This window comes from Dendrobates tinctorius, unplaced genomic scaffold, assembly GCF_039654945.1.
Source record: "Dendrobates tinctorius isolate UK_male_01 unplaced genomic scaffold, ASM3965494v1 ptg000057l, whole genome shotgun sequence".
NCBI lineage: Eukaryota > Metazoa > Chordata > Amphibia > Anura > Dendrobatidae > Dendrobates > Dendrobates tinctorius.
Window position 1 is genome coordinate 21329073 of NW_027361725.1, and position 25451 is coordinate 21354523.

General features: G+C 42.4%; 1 long non-coding RNA gene across 1 annotated transcript in view; it reads right to left on the reverse strand.

Annotated features, from left to right (window-relative positions):
- Positions 1 to 12455: 12455 nt before the first annotated feature.
- LOC141092037 (uncharacterized) overlaps positions 12456 to 25451 on the reverse strand; it is a 223397-nt gene continuing 210401 nt past the window's right edge. The window contains exons 2-3 of the long non-coding RNA XR_012232664.1: positions 12850 to 12944; positions 12456 to 12677 (exon numbers count right to left, since the gene is read on the reverse strand). This is a non-coding gene — a long non-coding RNA (uncharacterized lncRNA). The remainder of the gene's footprint in view (positions 12678 to 12849; positions 12945 to 25451) is intronic.

Consider the following 25451-nt stretch of genomic DNA (forward strand, 5'->3'; position numbering starts at 1 on the left):
CTTCACAAATGCACATCATGATGATTGGGTCAAGCTCCTATCATGAGCAGAGTTCTCATAAAATTACCACTTAAGTGAGTCTTCTGCAAGTTCTCCATTCCTTATTGTCTTTAGACAACAGCCAGGAATCCCTCTTCCAGTGACTGCCACTTCTGGCATACCCGCAGCCAATTCCCTTACAGAGGATTTCTAGAAGATATTCATAACTTTGAGCTATGAATGTGGATCACTTCTAACTTGAAAAATGCTCTCCATGAATTTTGGATAAGTTGCACAGAACAAACAAAAAAGTCAGTTTGTGAGTCAGTGATCCCATTTGTGTTAGTAATTCCATGTTTTTGTTATATAATAGTAATGCAGGGGAGAAATTCTTGACATGATTTAAATAATAAGTTAAAATTTTAAAATGGTGTTCCAGGTTAAATAAAATATCACCTACTCCATGGAAAGGTGATAGTTGTTAGGTAGGACTGGGTTTCACCTGTGGAACCCACACATATCACCATAATGGGTTACTTACGTCCCTTGTTTTCTCTTAAGGGCAAGACCAAGATTTGGAGAAGTTGAATACTGCTCCATGTTGCATGTGCAGCCTGAGTTTAACAAGATTGCTATGTGCATACATGTGTTCACGTGCCATGTAGACATACTTGGCCACACTCAATACACTTTTACTTGCACTGAGCGACGCCATGCACATCTAGTTGGAAAGTGGCCAGTACTATTCATATTATATACTTGTGGTCACATGACTGCACGCTTTCACCACCAGTGGGGAAGAATCCTGGCAATGCACACACTGTGCGCTTTGAAGACTCAGAAGTCTGCAGTCACATAAAGTTACTTCAGACTTTCATCCCAATTCTGACCAACCCCTTTAAGTCTATGTAATTGGTGGGAGACCCAAATAGCATAATATAGGGGCTGCACTGCACTCTGTAGCATGCTCTTTGCTTATCCAAGAACAGTACAAGCATACATGTGACTGTCACTGCAACTGTGGCTCTGCCATGTTCCGTTGAATCTCTGAAGTACCATAGCCCTTTTGATTTGATTTTGATCACAGAAGAAGCCCTCAAATTAATTACAAATGAATAAGCCATCAATTTTTTTTTTCATAGAAAAATTATTAAAAGGGTCCTTGTCAGTTAATACCATTTTCTATGGCCTATAGTGGCTGCAGTGTGCTGCCGATCAGTAGAGTTCTAGGTCATGATTAGAGTTGAGCAAAAAAAATGAAATGGAATTGAACTCAAAACCTGTTCAGATTCAGCAAAATGGTCTTGAAAATATTACAAAAAAATAAAAGCTCTTTATACTCTTCTTACTACTCATCTCTCCCGTCCTTCCGTGTCACCTGTACGGACCTCACCGCATTTTTAGATCATCGACGGTCGGCCTGAAATCCCCAGGAAGCTAATAAAGTGGTAACAAAGTGGCTTAAGTCTAAAAAAGTCAATGTTTTGGAGCCGTCATCACAATGGCCTGACCTCGGTCCTATTGAAAATGTATGGGCAGTCCTGAATAGACAGGTGCTAGCAAGGTGACCTACAAACCTGGAACAGTTACACCAGTTGGTCAGGAGGAATGGGCCCAAATTCTGACCAACTATTGTGAGAAGCTTTTGGAAGGATATCTCAAACGTTTGACCCAAGTCATTCAGTTTAAGGGCAATGGTACCAAATACTAATGAAATGTACAGTGGGTATAGAAAGTATTCAGACCCCTTTAAATTTTTCACTCTTTGTTTCATTGAAGCCATTTGGTAAATTCAAAAAAGTGCATATTTTTCTCATTAATGATTTGGGAATACTCTGCCATTCTTCCTTGCAGATCATCACCAGTTCTATCAGGTTAGATGATGAACATTGGTGGACTGCCATTTTCAGGTCTCTCTAGAGATGCTCAATTGGGTTTAGGTTAGGTCTCTTGCTGGGCCTGTCAAGAATGGTCACAGAGTTGTTCTGAAGCCACTACTTTGTTATTTTAGCTGTGTGCTTAGTGTCATTGTCTTGTTGAAAGGTGAACCTTTGGCCAAGTCTGAGGTCCAGTGCACGCTGGAAGAGGTTTTCATCCATGATATCTCTTATTTGGCCGCATTCATGTTTACTTCAATTTCAACCAATCATCCTGTCGATACAGCTAAAAAACACCCCCATAGCATGATGCTGCCACCACTATGTTTCACTGTTGGGATTGTATTGGGCAGGTGATGAGCAGTGCCTGTTTTTTTCCACACATACCACTTAGAATTATCACCAAAAAGTTCTAGCTTCATCTCATCAGATCATAGAATCTTATTTCACATAGTCTGGGAGTCCTTCATGTGTTTTTTAGCAAACTCTATGCAGGCTTTCATATGTCTTGCACTGAGGAGAGGCTTCCATTGGGCCACTCTGCCATAAAAGCCTGACTGATGGTGGGCTCTAGTGACAGTTGACTTTGTGGAACTTTCTCCCATCTCCCTACTGCATCTGTTGAGCTCAGCCACACTGATCTTCTCCAACGATTGCTCAGTTTGGCTGGACAGCCAGATCTAGGAAGATTTCAGGTGGTCCCAAATTTCTTCCATTTAAGGATTATGGAGGCCACTGTGCTCTTATGAACTTTGAGTACAGCAGAAATTCTTTTGTGACCTTGACCAGATTTGTGCTTTGCCACAATTCTGTCTCTGAGCTCCTTGGCCAGTTCCTTTGACCTCATGATTCTCATTTAGTCTGACATGCACTGTGAGCTGTGAGGTCTTATATAGACAGGTGTGTGTCTTTACAAATCAAGTCCTATCAGTTTAATTAAACACAGCTGGACTCCAATGAAGGAGTATAACCATCTCAAGGAGGATCACAAGGAAATGCACAGCATGTGACTTAAATTTGAGTGTCTGAGCAAAGGGTCTGAATACTTATTTATATGTGATATTTCAGGGGTTTTTTTTTAATAAATTTGAAAAAAATTCTACATTTCTGTTTTTTTTCCAGTCAAGATGGGGTGCAGAGTGTACATTAAGAAAAAAAATGAACTTTTCTGAATTTACCAAATGGCTGCAATGAAATGGGGTCTGAATACTTTACATACCCACTATATGTAAGCTTTTGTCTTTGCAGTAAGTAATAAAAATTGCCTTAAAACATGCTCTCTCATTAATCTGGCATTTGGCAAATACAGTATTAATAATTACGATAATCATAATTGACCTAAAACGGGAAAGGTTTATTCTGATTGCATGTCAGATATCGAGAAAAACTTGCAGATACACATACACATATATATATAAAATGTAAATATATATATATATTTGCATTAGTTTAACAGAACAGCTCTGACAATTTATTGCAGTTCTCAGCTACTGTGAAAACATGTATTCCAATGATTATGAAAAGAAAGTGTATTATACAGCCATATCTGTCAGCAATGGGAGATTACATTTGTTCGGCATAATGTTTTTTTGAAACATTGTTTTTTTAAGCACAATGCATTAAAAAGCATATTCCCTAATAACAAAGGCAAAATCAGCAAGTGGCAGTGAACTTGCTTCTCCTCAATGTTCTACCACAAAGCAAAAGCAACAATAATTGCTAACTATCAATATCGAAAACAATAATGCAGCAGCAGAAAAGGTCATTTTGCTATGAAGATTACACTGCAATTCCCGTGCTTAGAAGAAAGCGAAGCAGAATAACAATATAATATCTGCCGGCTCTGGGCTTGTAGATTTCCATCAGGACCACAGGTTTGGCGTAAACGTCGTCCAATGTGCTCATACCTGCCTTGCAATAAGGGATTTAAGAAAAAAAAAAGCAACAAGGCTCAGACATTCCTTCAAAATCCAGCACTGAACCGCAAAAGAATGAAGATGGGCCCTATTTATTTATTATTTTTTTTTACTCCTCCTCCTCTCTTTCTGGGTGAAACAGGTTCCCTATCAGTTAGTTAGAGGCGACAGTCTGTCTGCTGGTGGTAAGACGATACGCTCAATGTTAGAGTGAAGCCGACAGGATTCCTGGCTTGAAAAGCACAGATATTGATCTGACTCAAGCACCTAAACAATACCTCACCTGTTTGCCTTGTCCATACCTTATTTTGCGCAGTTAAATGCTTGTTTTGTTTAACTTTTCTTTTATTCCTGTGGATCTGAGCTTTGATACACTTTTGGGAGTAGGTAAACAGAGGGAGTCATGTATGGACATCCTCGTAACCGTAACGTGGATGATTTTTTTCGACCACCCCTCCCTGCCGCCGGAGAACAGCGCTCTTATTGAAAATTATAAGCAACATGGAGAATAAGAAACCATATACAAAGACGTTTGATGTTCTACTCAGTGTCCAATAACACCGAAAGTGAGAAGCAAGCTAATTACACCCCTGTATGCTTCAGTTGAAATTTCTTAAACTGGAACATGTCAAAGACTTTTTTTTCTAATGTTGCTAAATCTGTTTTTTTCTTCTTCTTCTTTTTCTTCTTCTTTGTGTTTTTTCTTCTTCGTCTTCTTCTTCATTTTCTTCTATTTCTTCTTTGTCTTTTTTTCTTCTTTTCCTTCTTCGACTTCTTCATCTTTTTCTTTTATTTCTTCTTCTTCGTCCTTTTTCTTCTTTTTCGACTTTTTCTTCTTTTTTTCTTCTTCTTTGTCTTCTTCTTCATTTATTTCTTTGTCTTTTTTCTTTTTCTTCTTTGACTTTTTCTTCTTTTATTTCTTCTTCTTAGTCTTTCTCGTCTTTTTCTTCCTCTTCTTTCTCTTTGTCCTCGTACGTACCAAGTACAAGAACAAAAAAAAACCCTCTGTTTAAAATTCTGCTCACTTGACGAAGGACAATGCGTTACTGCGGCAGTAAAAAAAAAAAAAAAGAAAAAGAGAGAGACTGTGTGCTTTCATTTTACCCGGCAAATTATTGTATAAATATATTTCTACTCTTTATTATTAGCTGGAGATCCCCGCTGACAATGCATGCAAATCTCGCCAGCAGGCCCTGGGATTTATAATTGCGTTATGTTTGAAACTAATAACCATAAACAGAAATTCTAACAAAACAAATGAACATTTTGCCACCCCGGCGCTACTGGATATGAGGCAGGCTTGTGTATATAGTCTGACACTTGCTGTTGCATAATTTGCATACACGGTAGTGTGTTTCTACGTAGGTGACAAGAGAAGAAAGTGAGATATTAGGTCCTCTCCTAATGGGGGGGATGCAACCGGTTGCTAAGCAACGTATTATTGGCCCCTCCAGTTGCAAAAAAAAAAAAAATGGAACCGCTGCTTAAAACAACTTTATTCTAGCAATGCTGCAAATCAAAAGTGTTCAGAGTGATGTCGGACGAGGGGGCTATTAATTACGGGTTGTTACTGCTAATATTGTGACAGCTAAATCTGCATATCCTGCTTATTAGTAGTCAGATAAGCAAGCCTGTAAATAAATGAGATGCACAAATGATGTGTATATACTATATACATTAATAGCACCAAACCTTACACCAACATGCAATGATTAAAATCTGCATTCCCCTTAATTTATGGTCTTACGTGAAGCACAACGCTCTCTTTTTGCAGGGCGGTATGTATCACCAAATGGTTGTGAAGCTTCCCTCCATTTCTCCGCTTTTTCCGCTGCATCTGGCACTCTTTTTGTGTAATTGTATAGAAATAATGCTGCTATTTCTGTCCCTGTTTACACGTTCCAGTTTTCCAAACAACATATGAGAGAAAGCTGCCCTGCGATGAATGGCGTAAAGCGAGAGATCTTCTCCCTCTCTCTCGCCTCCACCCAGGAGCGCCATTATGCCACACTGCAAATGTACAATAGTCAACCGGTTACATCCGGGGAAATGATGGCATTTACTAAACGTCAAAATGTGGTCACCTAATGTATTTAAATGCAATTACAGGATGGAGCGCGAACGCCAGAAAATGGATTAATATCTTTACATGAAAGGAATGACGGCAAGAAAATAGATTAGCAGTAAATTACAAAAGTTACAATTTTCATTTACAGCCAATTATATCACTATTAATTGCATTACATGTTCAATATCATCTCATGGTAAAGAAGCAGTAATTAGAATGGCAGAAGGAGACGTGACTAATAAAGCTCATCGCTAATTCAGGTGTGTGAGCACTTATGCAAAAAGAGCCCAGTGCGCCATGGGCAAGCTCGATAGTTGCCCTCATTCCCCGTGGCTCCTGAGCCGAGTCCGTCTCACCGTTTCAGGCTGGCTTAACACTTGCAGCTATTATATACCTAGCATATGGAATGTTTATCTGATGCAACCATTAAAATACTCATTATTACGTGTAAATGATTTCACTTTAGGATACTCTGTGACAAGTGGATTTAAATTCATCAGTCAGCTTTATCTGATCTCCTAGTGAATGTTGAGCAATTCACTTGTAGGCTACGTTCTTCACACCGCCGTATTTTCAGTCTGAGTGCGGTCCATGAAAAAAATGACAGCAATCAGACTGATGTTAATCGCAAGGCTTTTTATGATTTTACATGGAACGAATGCCCGCCTGAAACAAATGGTAAAATGCACTAGTGTCTTCCGAATGTCGGACGAGAATCACCTATTCAAGTTTATGGGTGGGTAAAAAAAAAATCCTCCTCCATATGGATCATCCGTGTAGGATATAGAATAGGTCAGCTCACCCAGATATGAAGAGCCAATGTACGGAAACTTTTAGTGCCGCAGGAAAGTCAAATGGAAAAGGAAGGAAATTCCAGCATCGGGATCTTTAGTAAAATTTACTTCCCTTTCCATTCTATCATCTATGTAGCATCCGTCATCATGCCATTATTAATGAAGCACTCTCCAAGGTTTTATCCTCTTTATATATTGCAATCATCATATTATATAGCGCTGTGCACTTACAATTGCTCATTTTGCTTTTCTACCCAGATAATTCTTTTCTCTTCTCTTCTCTGTGTAGAAACAGGAAGTCTCTTTTCCCTGCATGTCATCCCCCTCTCCAACTCCTTCCCCCCACTGCCCTTGACTTTTGCACTGACTTATGACTTGTGCACAAAAAATTGACCTTCTGTTTCTACATAAAGCTTCCAAGGATTAAACTAGTCAGCTTTTAATCATGGAACTAATGGAAAACAGAAGACTTAGCTGGGTAGAAAGGCAAAATGAGTAACTGTATGTACACAGTGCTATATAATAAGATGACTGTAATAAATTAAGAGAACAAAAATGTTGATGGGAGGAGGAGCATAGCTTCTTTAACATAGGAAACTGCATTTGGTCTTGTAAACTTTATCATCTGATGATGCATAAATACAGATGCCCTATGGATGAATAATCACAATTTCTTTCTGCAATTAATCAGACAATTTTTTATATTCTCCTGTAATCTGGGTATGTGCATTGATCATCTTTTACGCGTGAATGAACCCAGCAAGTTTTTCAGAAGGAAGACGATTCAGATCATGCCAGCATCTTTGGTCGTGCGACCTTTTTTTGCGCCTTTCCAGTGTTTTTTTTGTTGTATCTTTGGTTGCCAGCTTTTCTTTAAAACTTGCATTGAATAAACTAATGAGGGTCTTTTAAGCAAAAGCCACCTGAAAAATGATCCGGTCACTGATCTAAACTGAAGAGGTTTAGAAAAAATGTAAAAGCCTGAATATACAGCTCTTTCAAAAATTATGAGACCATCACATCAAAAACCTGTCATGGGCAGCCCATTCTCCAGACCTGAACCCCATTGAATACCTCTGGAATGTAATCAAGGGGATGATGGATAGTCACAAGCCATCAAACAAAGAACTGCTTAAATTTTTGCACCAGAAGCAGTGTGAAAGACTGGTGGAAAACATGCCAAGACGCATGAAAGCGGTTTTTAAAAATCATGGTTATTCCACAAAATATTGATTTCTGAACTCTTCCTGAGTTAAAACATTAGTATTGTTGTTTCTTAATGACTATGAACTTGTTTTCTTAGCATTATTTGAGGTCTGCAAGCACTGCATTTTTTTGTTATTTTGACCATTTCTCATTTTCTGAAAATAAATACAAAATTTAGTGCTTGGAAATTTGGAGACATGTGGTCAGAAGTTTATAGACTAAAACAACAATTTACATTCTACTCAAAAATATACCTATAAAGAGAAAAATCAAACAAGCTGAACATTTGAAAGTGGTCTCTTAATTTTTGCCAATTATGAGCAGCAAGTCATTTTTAGATTGCAGCGCATATGTTTCATCTTTTTTTGCATTTATTCAGTGCTTTTTCAGGTGGCTTTCCGAGTAGAAGCACCTGAAAAAGTCATTGTTTGTGCCAGGAACCAGAATGGTAGCATTGGGGATTTGCATTGTCATTTGATCAGATATATTCAATAATCTCATGGAGTAGAGTAGTAAAGATTCAGATCAACAATGGAATTATTCTAGTTTTTCCACTAGGGCCTAATTCATTATTGCTTTTGAGCCTGCCTTTTTAAAGTCACTTTTTTATGTATGTTCTTTTTTTTTTAATTTTGCCAATGTAGGAGGCACTTAGGGTCTCCAGACCTTTTTTTTAACCTGATTCATAGTTTACAAAATTTTGAAAAGTCATGATTTGTAGCTGATGTACGCTAGTCCCCCCACCAAGTGATGTTACGTATGCTTGAAATTTTGGAACATTTTTTGTTGATTTTTGCACCAAAAAGTCATAAAACAGTTTAAAGATAAAGAAAAAGACTTGTTTACATTTTGAGCCAAATTCATGAATTTGGCGCAAATACCACAAGACATAAAAAAATTTGCAAATGATAAATCGGGCCCAAAGTATGACAAATCTCTTTTTGTTGACATCTAACCATATTTACTATGCCGAAAACAAGAGGTCTAGAGTTTGTTCAATCACTCCTCTCTACTACAATCTCTGGTCCTTAAATCTCTGTTCCTTAATGTTGTAGAATAAAAAATATGTTTACTCACATACGGGTCTCTCCTACTGTCTCAATCTGGAGTCAATAATCGTACACCTTGTTTCGGTCGCACAGCCGTGGGAGCGATGCAGCCAATAATTCACTAGTCCCATGGCTATTCCTGCTAGAACTAAAAGCAAGAGACTGGCCGGTGGTCCCACTAATGGAGGAATGGCACAGGATTGGTAGGTGAGTATATATTTTCATCTTACACCTTGCTTGGACATTCTTTTTGATCATCTTTTGAAGTTATTTCTCATTTATCATGCTAAACACCATAGAACCTTTGCCATAGATACTATATTAATTTTATGCTTTTGGCTTCACATCCAAAATTCTAGTTGCGGAATTTGATTGAGACCATTTTTCCAAAACATAACAGTAATTCTTTATTAATATTGAGTAGCTTTAAAATCAGACGACATAAGCAGCATCAATGTGCTATAAATATCACCACACCATGATCATCCTACTTATTCATTCTCCTGCTTGCCATTTCTAATTCCTACCTTTGGAAACCTGCTTGAATAAGGAGCCTCTGTGCTCTGAAAGCTTGCAAATATAATTCTTCTAGTTAGCCAATAAAAGTATCAATCCTAGAATACTTTTGCCATTTTTGGGGATAAAAGTATTTAGACTATTTCCTACCAAGAACATATGCACTTTTAGGTACTGATGTGAATTAGATAGACCCTCACCACTTGGTCAAAGGGGTTGTTTGGCCTTGAGTTTCAACTCGACAGCCACTCTATGTAACTTTAGAATTGAGGATCATCATGTTGCTTGCACTGAGTGTTGTGAGGATTCCTCAATGCTGACGCCAGCAGTGGGTAGTCATGTGACCAAAAGAATGCGATTTGTATACTTATGGCCACATTCCGACTAGACATGTGCAACTTCGCTCAATGCAATTGCAATGGGCAAGGCCGAGCACATCTAATCGGCACATGGACACATGTATGGAAATTGCATACTTGCAGTAATGCACCCACCACTCCCGGCGCCTCACAGAGAATCCCTATATGACTGCCTACTCGCAACACGGTTACTGAAAAATTCTCACGGCGTACAGTGAGCACGATGTGACAATTCACAAGTCTGCAATCACATAGGCTACAAGTCTACATTCACTCTAAGGATGGAAAACCCTTTAAAGGAGATCTAGAATATAGAAACAATTTGACAACATGACCAAATTGCCAATCACCTTAAGGCCTTATTCACATGTCAGTATTTGTTCAGTATTTTATATCAATAGTTGTAAACCAAAATCTGGATTAGGATGCAGAGAGATAAAATCTCATTGAAAGGCTCACACTTGACCTGTGTTTTGGAGCCACTCCTGTTTTTGGCTGACAAAACCAAAGAAGAACCTGACTCATAATACTGACATTGTGAACAAGGACTTATTAACTATAGTGTTATTTACCCAAGTGTGATGAACCTTATTAATTTGGCATGAGAGACAATTGGTACTTATATTAGTTCCTTCTTCAAGCTCTCTGTCATAATTTAGACAATACTATTTAGCTCTACTTCTCACCATTAGTTTGAATATTGTCAACCTTCATGGAACCTTGTTTGGGGGTCTGCCATCTTCTCTAAGTTGATCAATGCCATACATGGGAATGGAAGAGGAAATTTCCATCGTACTCACATTTTAGGAAAATGCTCTATGACTAAGGGCACAGTAGGCACCAGAAACGCGCCAGAGTGGCTACTGTACCACATCATCCTTGTAAGGATTTTTAAAGATAGGGATTTGGAATAAAGATTGAACATTTTTTAATGATTGGTTGTGCCTGTCCACTTCTTTTTTGCATTCAGTGCCATACATATTAGACAGAAGTTGGTTGAGGTTTGAACAATTGATGAATGAATGTTCATCTGGGGGACGACAGTTAGGCAGCCATACCCATTTTAGTTCGTATTGCCAGTTACAGTAGTTCAAAATGGCCATACATGTTCAATCATAAAAGGATATATCAAAAACATTCTAAGAACATTCCATTTAAGAAATATATTTTCCGGACGAGCGGATATTGGATGAATATTTTAAACAAATCTGACTTTTTTCTAGTTGATAACAGTGTGTTACTGGTTAATTAATGGGACTCTGCCTCCAAGTTTTTGCCACTTAATCTGACAGCAATATAATGTAGAGATAGAGACCCTGATTCAAACAATGTGTCACTTAAGGCCCCATCACACACAGTGAGATCGCTAGCGAGATCGCTAATTTTGTGACGCAACAGCGATCTTGCCAGCGATCTCTCTGTGTGACACACATCAGCGACCGCCCCCCCCCCCCCCGCCGGGTATCGCTGATCGCGCAGGAATGTCCTGGGCCATTTTTTGATCGTTGGTTTCCCACTGGCCAGCGCGCATAGCTGCTTGTGGCAGCGGGAGACCGATGATCAGCGAGCTCCCAGCGCTGTAACCAGACGATGGGAGCTGGTATCTAAGGTAAATATCGGGTAACTAAGCACGCGCGTCACTTAGTTACCCGCTGTGTACCTTAGATACCTGCGTGCTGGCACTGGGAGTTGGTATCCAAGGTACACAGCGGGTAACTAAGTGACGCGCACGCTTAGTTACCTGATATTTACCTTAGACACCAGCGTCCTAGCACGAGCACGCAGGTATCTAAGGTACACAGCAGGTAACTAAGTGACGCACGCTTAGTTACCTGATATTTACCTTAGATACCAGCGTCCTCGCTGGTCCTTATCGCTGGTGAAACTGCCAGTTTGGCAGCTCACCAGCGATCATGTAGCGAGGCACCAGCGATCCTGACAAGGTCGTATCGTTGTCGGGATTGCTGGTGCATCATTTAGTGTGACGGGGCCTTTACTGGGCTGTTTGCTGTAATTGTGATAAAATCACAGTTTTATCAGCAGGAGATTATCGCTGAAGGACCAGTAAACCTGCGGAAATGTAGTCCTCCACAGTCATGAGCTCTGCTTAACCCCACCTCTGATTGTCAGCTTTCTAAATATGCATAGGGATTTCAGAATGAGTAGTGGTGATCAGAAGAGGACCAAACATGTGTCGCTGAGGAGCGGAGGAGCAGGAGATGTGATTATGGGGTCTGGACCATAATGAGGAACATTAAATTCGCTGAGGATAAATTCGTTCAGCATCAAAATTGTCACAAACAGGCAAATTTCCATTTCATCTTATCCTCTCATCACTAAAGAGTAAAGATGAGCGAACCCGAAAATTCAGAGTTCGTATTGAACAGTTAGTGCCTGGTGCTAAATGCGGAAAAAGGACTTCTCCTGGAAGTCTATTGCAATGTCAGGAGCTCCGGGGGAAGAGGAAAGAAATTAAAAGTTCTGATCCCCATTGTATTTAATTGGGTTCAGGTTCAACTTTGGGAACAGCTCTGGTACCCGAAACAAACTTTGGACTGAAGCTCAGGTCGGGTACCAGAACCCGAACTTCCATAGGTCTGCTTATAGCTACTAATGAGTTCATTCATTTGTTTTGTGTTTGGGTTCTTTCATCAGGTAATCTTATTAATCATACTCACATTATGTAGGTAGTAGTAATAACTTTTATTTCTTATAGGGCACCAACATATTCCATTGAACTACTGTACATGAAGATAGTCATCATTGACATTAGTTGCCGTTCCTCAGTGATATCGCCATCCAGTTTCCCTCTCATACACGAGGGCCAATTGTGGAAGCAACCACTGAATCAATATCTTTGGAATGTGAGCAAAGAACAGAGAACCTCAATCCGCATAGCTTTGAATCGAAGACCTGAAATAAAGTTTACAAAAGTTAATTTTTTTTTATTCATGACTCTTCATTGGCTTATACTTTACAATGTGTTCATTTTAGTTTAACTACGTTCATAAAATGTAAACGTATAATTAATAATTTGCAGATATTTGATCTGCAGGAAAAAAAAAGAATGTAGATTTTACCGCACCTACACTATAGAAAGGAGTCCTTTGCTAGCTGGCTTTGCACATGTCACTGCCAGAACAATGCAAGATCAATTTGTTCGTAGAGATATGACCAAACCTGTGACAATAGGGAACACGAGTATCAGCTTATGAGGCAATAGAAATGCAATTTCTGGAGGCTACGCATGACCAAAAAAAAAGGTTTGATGGTGGTGAGAGTTTGAAACCCGAGAGAAGGAAAGCAATTGACTGAAGTTTGGAAAGAGTGTTGACTGATCCCCATGTTGGAAAGGAACTGATGAAAGACAGTGGAAGTCCTGAATCAGTGTGGTATATTTTATATAGTGCAGAATGCCTAGAAAAAAAAATAGAGATATGCATATTGGTAAGCATGTTTGTAAGCTTGCAGTGTCGGTAATAGCCTGGAATGTAAGAAAAGAAAAGATAGTTACGACTTATAGATTAGAAATAAAACACTTATGAGCCAGCAAACTGTTATATTGAAACCAGCATAGATAATAGAGCAGGGTTTGATACAACTTTCCAACGTTCGAAAAGAATATCAATGCGATGCGAAAGATTTGAGCAAAATTGGAATTAATTAAAAACACTATGGCTAGTGGAAGACTGTGATGGGTGGGCGGTCATGTGACAACTAGTGATAAGTGAGCGTGCGTGGCACTGCTCATTACACGATTGAGCATCAGGGTGCTAGAGCACGCTCGTTACTCGGCCGAGTATCGGGAGTGGTAGAGCGCAATGTTCGAAGCATTGTCCTACATGTTTTGTGGCTGTTAAACAGCCAATCAATATGCTTGGATTTCAAGGCTACTGGCATTACTGAGATTGGCCGGTGGCATCGTGTCATCAGATCTATCTAAGACCCAGCGACCTGATGCTTGGCCCACTGACCTCTGCTAGCAGAGGAAAAAAATAAATATTTACTGCTTCCGCCGCCCATCTTTTAAAAAAAACCCACATACACACAAAAGTCCTTTACTTAAAAAAACACTCCCCGATAATTGCCCTCAAGGTCCTCCACAGGGCTGACGTAGTCCATGGCACCATGATCCCCACACACATTGAGTATTTTAATGCAGAAATTTCTGCACCTTTTCTTCATCTTTTGGCAGGAAAAATGCAGTGTAAAATATTGGCGTTTTTGATAGCTGGTAGTGTCTGTGACAGGCGATGAAGTTAGTAAGGTTACTGTTGGTCAGATCTGGTGCTTCCCACGCTATTACATAGCGTCTTTGACCAGCGGTAACCTTACTGATGTCACCGTTGGTCAAAGACACTACCTGCTATCGCAGAGTGTTGTAAAATCTGGCAGTGTGTGCTGGTTTTTTGAGCAGAGCTCGCTGTGGGACATCAATGTGGATTATGATGGATCCATTAGACTATGGTGTACCGACGTGTGATTTTTTATTAGGAAAATAAATTGGTGAAAGAGGGTGTTAGGCGTCGGGATCCTCCCACTGCACGGGATAGATCCCAAGCCCTATCTGCCGCTGCAGTCCCCCCTTCATGTCCGGCCGCTCAGATTGCTGCTCAGCACAGACATCGGTCCCAGTGTCTTGCTGAGGCTCGGAGTACACACTTGGTTTCTCTGGCTCTTCAGCTAACTCTATGGGAGTCAGTGATATGCAGTTGCAGTCCTGCGCTTGGGAGCCTAAGTTCAGAGATCACCTTACTGAGCATGTCCGTGATGTGGCGTCATTCTATTGGTGCTCGGACATCAGCTGCTCTGGTGATGTGGCAGGTCCGAATTGGCCCATGGGGTGATGTCACGGCTGGCTTGGCGTGAGTGTTTGGGGTGGAACCTAATGTATAAAACGCTTCCAGCAGCACACGCTGGTATGCGAGTATCATCTATATTATGGTGTGTGAGTGTGGATACTCTACCATTCTGTCTGAAGGATGTGTGAGTCTGTCTAAGCTCTGGGACTGTACACATTGGCAGGCAGTTAGCGTCAGTGGGGGATATTAGTCTCTTGGCTTAGCACCAGTTTCCTTCATGTGTGCAGTTATCACAGTAAAGTTACTTGGCAAGTCCAACCCTTAGCCTAGAGGGTATTATATCTAGAGTCATATAAGCTTCTTGTGCTTTAACCCTGTGACGTTTAACAGGGTATTGCACTTAGTATTCTTTTGTTCAGTACCGCTGTGTGAATTAACGGAGCGTGGTACTCAGTGTTCCATTCACACTGTGTGGAGTTAACACAGTGTGTTCAAGTAATCGCTCGCTGTTTAGTTTACGTCATTGTTCACTAACAGCAGTTAAACTTCTCTGCATGGTGGACCCTGGGTTGCAATTGCACTTTATAATTTATTTTAATTTAGTGCAATCCGCCAGCCCTAAGGGCCCCATCACACATAGCAACTCACCAGCGATCCCGACAATGATATGAACTTGTCAGGATCGCTGGTGTGTTGCTACATGATCGCTGGTGAGCTGCCAAACAGGCAGATCTCAGCAGCGATCAGGACAGCGACATGCGGGTAACAAGCGACACATGTCGCTTAGTTACCCGCAGTGTACGTAAAGATACCAGCGTGCTGGTGCAGGGAGCTGGTAACCAAGGTAAACATTGGGTTTCTAAGCACCGCGCAGCGCTTAGAAACTCAATGTTTACCTTGGTTACCAGCTCCCTGCACCTGAGCGCTGGTATCTATAGTACACATCGGATGCGGCGCTTAGAAACCTGATGATTACCTTGGTTACCAGCTCCAGCTCGCTGATCGCTGGTCTCCCGCCTGCCACACGCAGCGATGCGTGCTGGCCAGCGGTAGACCAACGATCAAAAAAATGTCCAGGCCATTCCAGCACGAACAGCGATACCCGGCAGGGGGGCCGATCGCTGATAAGTGTCACACACAGTGATCTCGCTGGTGAGATCGCTGTTGCGTCACAAAACTTGTGACTCAGCAGCGATCTCGCTAGCGAGATCGCTATGTGTGATGGGGGATTAGCAGAGGTTGTCTCAGTTTTTTTTTCAAAACAAAGGACTTTCTGTGTGTGTGCATGCTTATTGATTTTTACTTACAGGGTTAGTACTGAGGGTGTCTTACTGACCCCTCTTTATTACTAACCCAAGGGCTTAGGGTACCATCACATTTAGCGATGCCCCAGCGATCCCGACAACGATACGACCCGGTCAGGATCACTGGTGCATCGCTAAATGGTCGCTAGTGAGCTGCCAAACAGGCAGATCTCACCAGTGATGCAGCAGCGGTCGGCGGTCGTTACTTACCTGTCAGACGCGGCGATGAAGACGTCCTCCCACCCGCGTCCATGCGTCGCTCTTCGGCGCCAGCAGGAAGCGGCTGACGAGAAATGGCCCAGGACGTTCTCCCGCAATCAGCGATAGACAGCGGGGGAGTCGGTCGGAGGTAAGTATCACACATAGTGATATCGCTAGCAATATCGCTGCTGCATCACAAAATCGGTGACGCTTAAGCGATATCGCTAGCCATCTCGCTTAGTGTGACGGGGCCTTTAGTGTCAGCGTAAGCTGCTAACATCAAACCCTAATCTCATTATCCCCTCGCCAGGAAATCAGGATGAACCAAGGCTAAGCACCAGTATTGGCTCATCAAACAAGCCTTTTTTTATTTATTTATTCCTAGAAAGCTGCCGGATATCTGCCGGATATTTCTCCATCTCTCTTTAGCCATCTATCTAATCTATCTCTCTCTTTTAGTAACCTTTTTTCAACTAGCTTTAAACAACATTCATTGGTGTTCCAAAACACATTAAAAAAATGCAAAAATACAATGTGTGCACACAGCTGGGAGACATTAAGGTTATTGGCATTCCCAGCTGTTGGGGAAAACTGGAGGCTGTGAACTCCATGCTTCCCAGCAGCTGGAAATTCCAGTAACTTTAAAGTCTCCCTTAAAGGCTCCCTTTACATTTTCAGACCTCACAGCTATCGGGAGACCCTGGGAACCAGAGTTCACAGCCTCCAGGTGTTCCAGTAGCTGGGAACTTCAGTAAACTTTAAGTCTCCCTTAAGGTTTCTGTGACTCACAATTGCCAGGAGACCAAGAGGTTGTGAACTCTAGTATCCTAAGGTCTCCTTTAAAGGCTCCCTTAAGGTTTCCAGGACTCACAGCTGCCGGGAGACCCAGAGGCTGTGAGCTCTGGTAATCTAAGGTTGCCAGAGTTCCCAGCCACCATGTCTCATGGTCGCTGTGAGGCCCAGACACCTTAAGGGAGACTTTAAGATTAATGGAGTTCCCAGCTGCTCGGACACCTGGAGGCTATGAATTGGGCAAACTAGAATTTACAGCCCCCAGGTGTTCCAGCAGTTGGGAACTCCAGCCACCTTAAAGTCTCCCTTAAAAATCCCTTAAGATTACCGGGCCTCACATTTACTGGGTCAAGCAGAGCGTAGTCTGGCAGTCCAGTAGTCCGTGTGACATGGCGGAATCGCTGAAGTACATCCTCCTGCTGGACTCTACTCTGCTTGATACGGTGGCAGCATAGTCTAACAATCTCCAGCAATTCAGCCATGTTACATGGATTGCCAGACTGCTGTCATGGTGCTCTGTGAGACCCAGGCAGTTGTGAACTGATGTAACCTCACTTACATCACTGAGGAAGGAACAGTGAAGAAATGGTTGAGGAAGTAAAGGTGGCTGGGAATTTAGGAGGCAGCAATCATGCGATCCTCAAGTTTTGGATTACTTGAGAAGGAAGACCAGCGAGGACTCAGACTTTAAGGTTGGACTTCAGAGAGGCAAATTTTAATGGACTCAGAAAGAGGGTAGGAAAGGTCCAATGGCTAGATGTTATAAAGGACAGAAATGTACAAGAAAGATGGAAGATTTTGCTAAATTAAGTTCTCACTGCACAAGGGTAACAGTCACAAACAGAAGAAACAATTGGAAGTATTTAAAGAGATTAGGATGGATGAACACAGAACTTAATCACTTGTTAAAAAGGAAAAAAGCAAAGTGTATTAAATGGAAAGAGGGGGCATATCTAAAGAAGACTATTATGCTCTTTACAGGGATTGCAGGGCAAGGGTTGGAAGAGCTTAAGCCAGTAATGAATTAAAGCTTGCAAGGGAGACCAAAAGCAGTAACAAAGGATTTTGGGGGCAAGTCAAAAGCAAAAGAAAAGTCAAACATGCTATAGAATTTTTACAGGGTGAAAAGGGTGATTTGGTCAAAATTGGTGTTGAGAAGGTTAAACTTTTAAATTCTTATTTGCCACAGTGTTCTCCAAGAAAACAATTGTAACTAGACATGAGCAAACCTTTCAGGGTACGTGCACACGCTGCGGAATCTGCTGCGGATTCATCCTCGCGGATTTTGCAAAATCTGCAGATAAATCCGCAGGTCAAAAGACCTGTGGTTTATCTGCGGATTATCCTGCGGTTTGGCCCTGCGGTTTCATCATCTCCACAATGGTGGAGATAGGAAGCCGCTGCGGAATCCGCAGAAAGAATTGACATGTCATTCTTTCTTCGGTTTAGAAACCGCAGATAATCAGCACGGAAAATTCCGCAGCGTGTGCACAGCGGTTTACATTTCCCATAGGGAATAATGGTACTGTACACCGCAGCAGAAACTGCTGCGGATCCGCAGCGGCCAAATCTGCTGTGGATCTGCAGCAGAATCCGCAGCATGTGCACACACCCTCAAGGTTCGGTTGAATTAGGATTAGAAAACATCAGGATGTTCGCCAAACAGTTAGCCGAACAGTTCGCCAAATATATCCAAACCCCATTGAATTTAATGGTTTCCAAAACTATACATATAGACAACACATTCAAGGGATCCAAAAAGCTGCCCAAACAGCTCAAATTAGGGGAAGACACCTGGAAAAGTGGCATCAATTCACCGAGAGTACAAATAGTATAATTGTGCATGGATGCTTGGGACAGGATCTGGGACAGGGCTTGGTTGATCAGCAACAGGTGAATCAGTGACAAGTGTAGGCCTGGTTGTCTGAGAGCCCTGCCAAATTCAAGCAACACACATGAAGGAGATCCAACTTGGAGTCCAAATATTTCCAAAAATTAGGTGCAGACACCAGAAAAGGTATCATAAATGACATATCGTATGACCCACAGTAGAAATTTCAGGATGGCACGGAGTTATGATTGGGTCACCGAGGAGGAAAACAAAACCAAGCTTAGTCACAGAAAACCAGAGAGGTTGCTAACTACGCGGATTGCAGACCCCTGATCCTAACCACACAACTAACAGCAGCCGTGGAGCATACCTACCATGATTCTAGATGCCTCGTCACAGCCAGAGGACTAAGTAAGCCTAAAGCAAGAAAAGGGGAAATCTAAACTGCCCCAGAGCAGACCCCAAAGGAATAGACAGCCCCCATACATGTACTGACGGTGAAACAAGATGAAAGCACAAACATAGGTAGGAAAATAGGCTGAGCAAACGATGGGGCCCACACTAACTAGAAATGACAGGAAAGGAAAGATACTGTCTGCAATCATGCCAAAAAAAACCTGCAAAAAATGTCCAACACTTCTGATAGCAAAAACCCCCCCCGAAGTCACTAGACTTCACCCACTATATCAGCACTCTGGCATATTCTGAGAACAGGGCAAAAAGAGGCCAATCTAATAAGGGACAAAAAGCAAACTGGCACATACAGTAACATAAGAGTGGAAATTCAGCACAGCCCCAGCCGGGGCTGGCTGACCACACAAAAACTGAATAGACAAAACCAAATCAAATGTGAACATTAGCAGAGAAAAACTTAGCTTGAGAAGACAGGAACTGAGCTGGAAACCAAGACCTCAGGAGGCAGGAAAAAATCACCAGCATGGGAATAGGGAGTCGGCTGTCTTAAATCCAGTCTGAGACTCCAGATGTCCAATCGTCGTCCTCACTATCAGGTGGAAAATCTCTGTTAATTAGATCAGCTTCATTACCTCCTGCCACCACGAGAGGGAGCCCGGAAAGAGAACTCACAACTCCTCTGTCAGCACAAACAGTTCCCTCACCAGAAACCAGAGGCAGACCAGAGAATGAGTTCACAACAGCATGGCAACAGTCAGCCATAGGCCATTCATGACGTATCAGGGCATGGGCCAGCATTTAGAGCTTTGAATTTACAGTAAGTTTAAATTAAGATGAGGTGGGTAAATGATCAGTATAAGCCTGCTGTGCTGGGAGCTCTGATACCTTATGCAACACCTCAAACTGTTTTTTTGCTCAGTCACACTCAGGTGGATTTACTGTCTCATCGTCACCCTCTCTGTTCTTCCACTCCTCGTCCTGAGAGTCACCCTCCTCCTCTTTTTGCCCTGACAGCACAGTACAGTCCCATCAGCATCACTTCCACCCCCAGGTGTTAAGATCTGATGATGAGAGTTTGAATTTTGCTCCGACCCTACTTCGTCTGGACCCAGATCCAACTGAAGACAAATTTGGGAATCGGTGCAGCTACTTTCCTCCTTTTGATTCTGTGAACCTTTGGAGCAGACCTCTGATGTCCATGCAATAGAATGTGTGAACATCTCTGCAGATTCGCCCATCTGTGGTTCCCCACAGTCAGTTTGGCAGTTGGAGAGTTGTGACGCGGGGGGAAACAAGGGTAATTGGGGTTCCACCTCTGAAGATTGTACTGTGTGTGATGATAAGGTGGAGTAACAGGGGAGATGCTACTTGATGCAGCGCTTGAAATCCACTGGAGCACATGCTCTTTCTGGACCTCATCTACAAGGTGTACTGCTGGCGGCTGCCAAAGAAAGGAAGTCGATTAGCTCGTCCAGCAACAGATGTTGTCAGTTGTCTTTGGATAAGACGAAATGGTGTTTATTCAGTAGAGCTTTCAGTAACACCAAGCCTATTCCGCCATCCACTACAACCTTGCTTTTTCCCCACTCATGTTAGATGTAGCCTTCCCCTCTTTTAGCTAGCTGTTTCACAACCCTAGGCCTGGACCTGTCAGTCACATGTCACTAAATTTACAATCAGTATTTATTTGCTGAGATAGTGTGTCTCGACCACACTATTAGCAGAACGGATTCAGATTCAGAAATGTTGGCTGGTGTTTGGACCACACTATTAACAAAAATAATTTAGATTAAAAAATGTGACGTGGTGTCTGGACCACACTATTAGCACAAACTATTTAAATTAAGAAATGTGGCCTGATGTATGGCACACACTATTAGCAGAAAGGATTTAGATTCTGAAATGTGGACATCTGACTGGACCACACTATTAGCACAAACAATTTAGATTATGAAATATGGCCTGGTGTATGTGGGATGCCCTCACACCCAGGGCTGTGGGGTACTCGGTACCGGGCCCGGTGGATCTCAATGGGAGTTGTCACGGTAGCTGTGGCTCGGCCCGTGGCCCTGGGGGCCCATTGTAAATGTTCAGTGTCAATGAATAAATCGTGACGCCACCTGTGGTGTTCGGTAATGTAGATGTTAGGCCGACGCTGCAGACAGATCCTCTGGGACAGATGGTGTGGTGCAGCAGTGATGGTATAGCCCTCCACAGGCAAGGCTGTTGTCTCAGAGCAGAGTAGATATGGTGACACTTAGGTGGTGTAGTGTCAGGCGCAGGGGATGTAGCAGTGCCGGGCAAGTTGACGCAGGAATAAGTGGAGGACACCAGAGCATGTAGTTCCAAAGCTTTACTCACAGTCTGTTGTACAAACAGGTGCCTGCTTCTGTGCCGTGTCCTCCAGGTCTGGGACTCAGTCAACCTCCAGGCAAGATGAGGCACTCCTTTCCCACACTCTGCCAACTTGTGCTTTTCTGAACGTCTCCTCTTATAGCGCCTTTAGATGAAGTACTCCTAGTACTGAGTTACACTGGAGTTCCTCTTGTCTGATGTTCCTATGAACTCTACTTGTACGGCAGACAGCTGTAACCTGCTTCGGGGACTCCTTGCTACTACGTCCTGGCTCACTATCCAGTTGCTGTTGTGCCTCCAAGTCTTATGTGGGAATAAAGTGGTCACTACTTCTATTCCTACGGTGTCTGCTGCAGGACCATTAGTATCTATACAACCTCGGGGACCGGGCCCTGGCCTTGGGCTTAGAACTTCTAGGAAGGGTTCTCCTCTCACCCACGTCCTCTGTTCTCTTTTACTTCTCACGTTCCATACTAATCTTTTCTTTCTATGGAGAGTCAAACTTTCAGTCTATGTTGCTCTCTTTCTCCCTTTCCCGTGTCAACAGACCCAGGTCACTGGGATCTGCTGCAGCACTTCCATCCATCTATCTCTCTCTAGGGATCTTCTTCTCTCTCCAACCAACTATTGACTGATTAACTTAAACTCTTCTCGCTCCTTGAATTGTAATCTAACTCCACCCACCTCCCAGCACGTTTCATGTTCCAAGCAGCGAGCCACCAATGGGTGCTTTGCTATACTCCAAGCAGGGAGCCGCCGAAGGTGCTTTGCTACACTACTTTGTGGTGTGGGCTGCAGGTGTTGGAGCATGGTCAGGAGTCTCCACCTTACCTGGATGGTGGGATACCACACCTCAGGAGGAGGTGCAGCACCTCTGTGGCGACTGAGCCTCAGGGGTGCCACATATGGCCCACATTATTAGCACAAAGGATGTAGATTCAGAAATGTGAACTCCTGGTTGGCCCACACTATTACCACAAACAATTTAGATGCTGGAAGGTCGATTTCACACAGGATCAGATCTATCTGACTACTTGCAGCAGCAGCAGAAGCAGCCTCTCTGCACTGTTAGGGTGTGTGCAGACGCTGCGGAATCCGCTGCGGATTGATCCGCACGGATTTTGCAAAAACCGCAGATAAACCGCAGGTCAAAAGACCTGCGGATTAGCTGCGGTTTTGCCTGCGGTTTGGTCCTGCGGATTCACCATCTCCACAATGGTGGAGATAGGAACCCGCAGCGGATTCCGCAGAAAGAATTGACATGTCAATTCTTTCTGTGGTTTCAAAACCGCAGCAAATTCGCGCGGATTTTTCCGCAACGTCTACACAGCGTTTTTTTTAAACCATTCATTTGAATGGTACTGTACACCGCAGCTAAAACTGCTGCGGGTCCGCAGCGGCCAAAAACACTGCGGAAACGCTGCGGAATCCGCAGCGTGTGCACATACCCTAATACTGACAAAATGGCACAAAAACAACATGTCCGCTTTTTATATGGAGAGAGACATGTTGCTTCTGCAGCCAAGACAGAAGCCCATGTGTCTGGACGTTGCGGATGGTTTCTGCACCCTGATTAGCATCCAGATTCTCCACACATTAAGTTAATTTAAAAAAATAGAGTCCGCCGCTACTCAGACCTCTCAACAGCCCCTACCCTCATCAAACATGTCCCCTGCCCAGCTCATCATACAGCACCACTATACTAGCCAAAGTCCTAATAAAAGCATTAGTGAAAACTAGATCATTTACCGAACTCTGGCTGAATTTTGCCAATTTTGACTAAAATACTCAGGAATCCCAACACAAATCAGAATGTGCAATGTTCGTGCCTAATTTGAGATTGGCGAACATTTTCCGAACAAGTTTGCTCATCTCTAATTGTAACATCAACTGATCTTCACTGTGCCATTGAATGAATAGAAGAATCCACATAATCTATAAACAGAAAGATGGTGAGGGAACACTTAGCTAATTTAAATTAATTTAAATCTCCTCGTTCAGATGAATTACATCCTAGGGTACTGAAGGAGTTAGCAGAGCAAATTGCAGAACCACTAGCCAGAATCTTTGATAAATCCTTGAGAACAGGAGAAGTCCCAGAAGATTGGAGAAGGGCAAATGTTATCCCCATCTTCAAAAAAAGGAAAGAAAATGGAGCCAGGAAAATGCAGGCCAGTGAGCCTTACTTCTTTATCAGGAAAAATCTTTACCAGAGTAGTGCACACCCCTGAATGCGGACCAGGACCTCATTCACTTGAATGGGGGGCCAAACATCCAGTGTTTGCCATGTTGTCATGTGTATGACAGCGTGGCAAATGTTGCTTCTGATCGGCGGTAAAATCATTAACTGACAGAGTGAGCCCGCTGCTGTGATCGGAGGTAAAAAGTGTACCTTCGATCACTGAAATCAGGTGATGCAAATACTGCAGCCAACGCCTGCTACTAATTACAGTGTGGAGACCCCTCTATTCTTGATAATCAACCTTGCTAACTCTGACAGCTGAGGGTTGCAGCCCTCAGCTATCAATTTTGCCTGACTGGTTATCAAAAATACAGAGGAACCCACGGCATTTTAAAAAAAAAATATTTATTTAGAGCGCGTAGGAACTGCGCCTGTCTGACCAGCGGTAATCATTTTACAGCCGATTAGAAGCAGTATTTGCTAAAAACGATGGAAACAGTGTTGAAATGGCATGGGAGCAGCATACAGAAGACCCCTGGAAGCATCTCTGAATCCCAGGTCACTGCTGGGAACAATGTTTTTAGTGTATTATGCCACTTTTAAGGACTGACTATAAAACATACTAACCTGCACTTAGAATGGATTTGACTGTAAAAAATGTTAAGAAACATTCTTTCTAGAATAGAAACTTGTTTATAAGGCAAAATAAATAAGAGAAAAAAAAATGCTCCTCTACACCTTGGACTATGTTCACACTTAGTGTTTTTGCTGCGTTTTTGCAGTTTGCATGTAATTTTAGCATTTTAATATCTTATCTGTCCATGTGCTATGGACACAGTACATCCAGCACATTCTGTTTAATTTATGAAGGAGTGACTTTGAAAGTCACAATTTTTTTTTCACGGCCATTAGGCGGCCATCATTATTAGTAGAGGGCCATCAGGAGGCCCTTAATTTTGTTAGAGGGCCATCAGGTGGCCCTCACTATTGTCAGAGAGCCATCAGGCAGCCCTCTTTTTAATTTTAAAGGGTCAGCAGCCAGTCCTTACTAAGCATATAATTTATCCATCTGATGTGGACACATTTTCTTTTTCGCATTAATACTGTAAAGTTTGAAACTTGAAAGGTCAGCAGGCAGCCCTCACAATTTATAGAGGGACAGCAGGCATCCCCCACTATTTTTAGAGGGCCAGCTGGCGTCTTGTGGACAGATCAGACCGAGATCGATCTTTTTGGTAAAACACATCATTCTACTGTTTACTTTAAATAGAATGAGACCTAAAAATAAAGGAACACAGTAGTCACATTCAAATATGGTGGAGGTCCAAAGAAATGTAGGTGTTGTTTTGCTGCCTCTGGCCTTGGGGGCCTTGACTGTGTGCAAGGTATCATGAAATGTGAAGATTCCCAAAGAATTTTAGGTTGCAAAGCTGGGTTTGTATCCTACTGTGGGTAGTGGGTCTTCCAGCAGGACAATGACCCCAAACATACTTAAATAAGCACCTCACCATAGACGATTTGCAGATAAGAGTGGTATTATTATAACAGAATGGAATCTATTTGAAATAGTCTTGAAAAAAGCGATTTGCTTAATGTAGCAGCATCAAGGACTGTTAGTACATCAATCCTGCAGGGGAATGTAGTGGAGTGTGTCGCATATACTCAGCCTGATATGGGGTATACCATGATCTTCTGTAATTACTACTCTCCCTGCCCCAGCTATGAAATCTTGTATGCAGTGTGAGAACTCCCTATGTGATGACCACCTGACAGCCCACAACAAGGCACTGGATCATATACTAATAG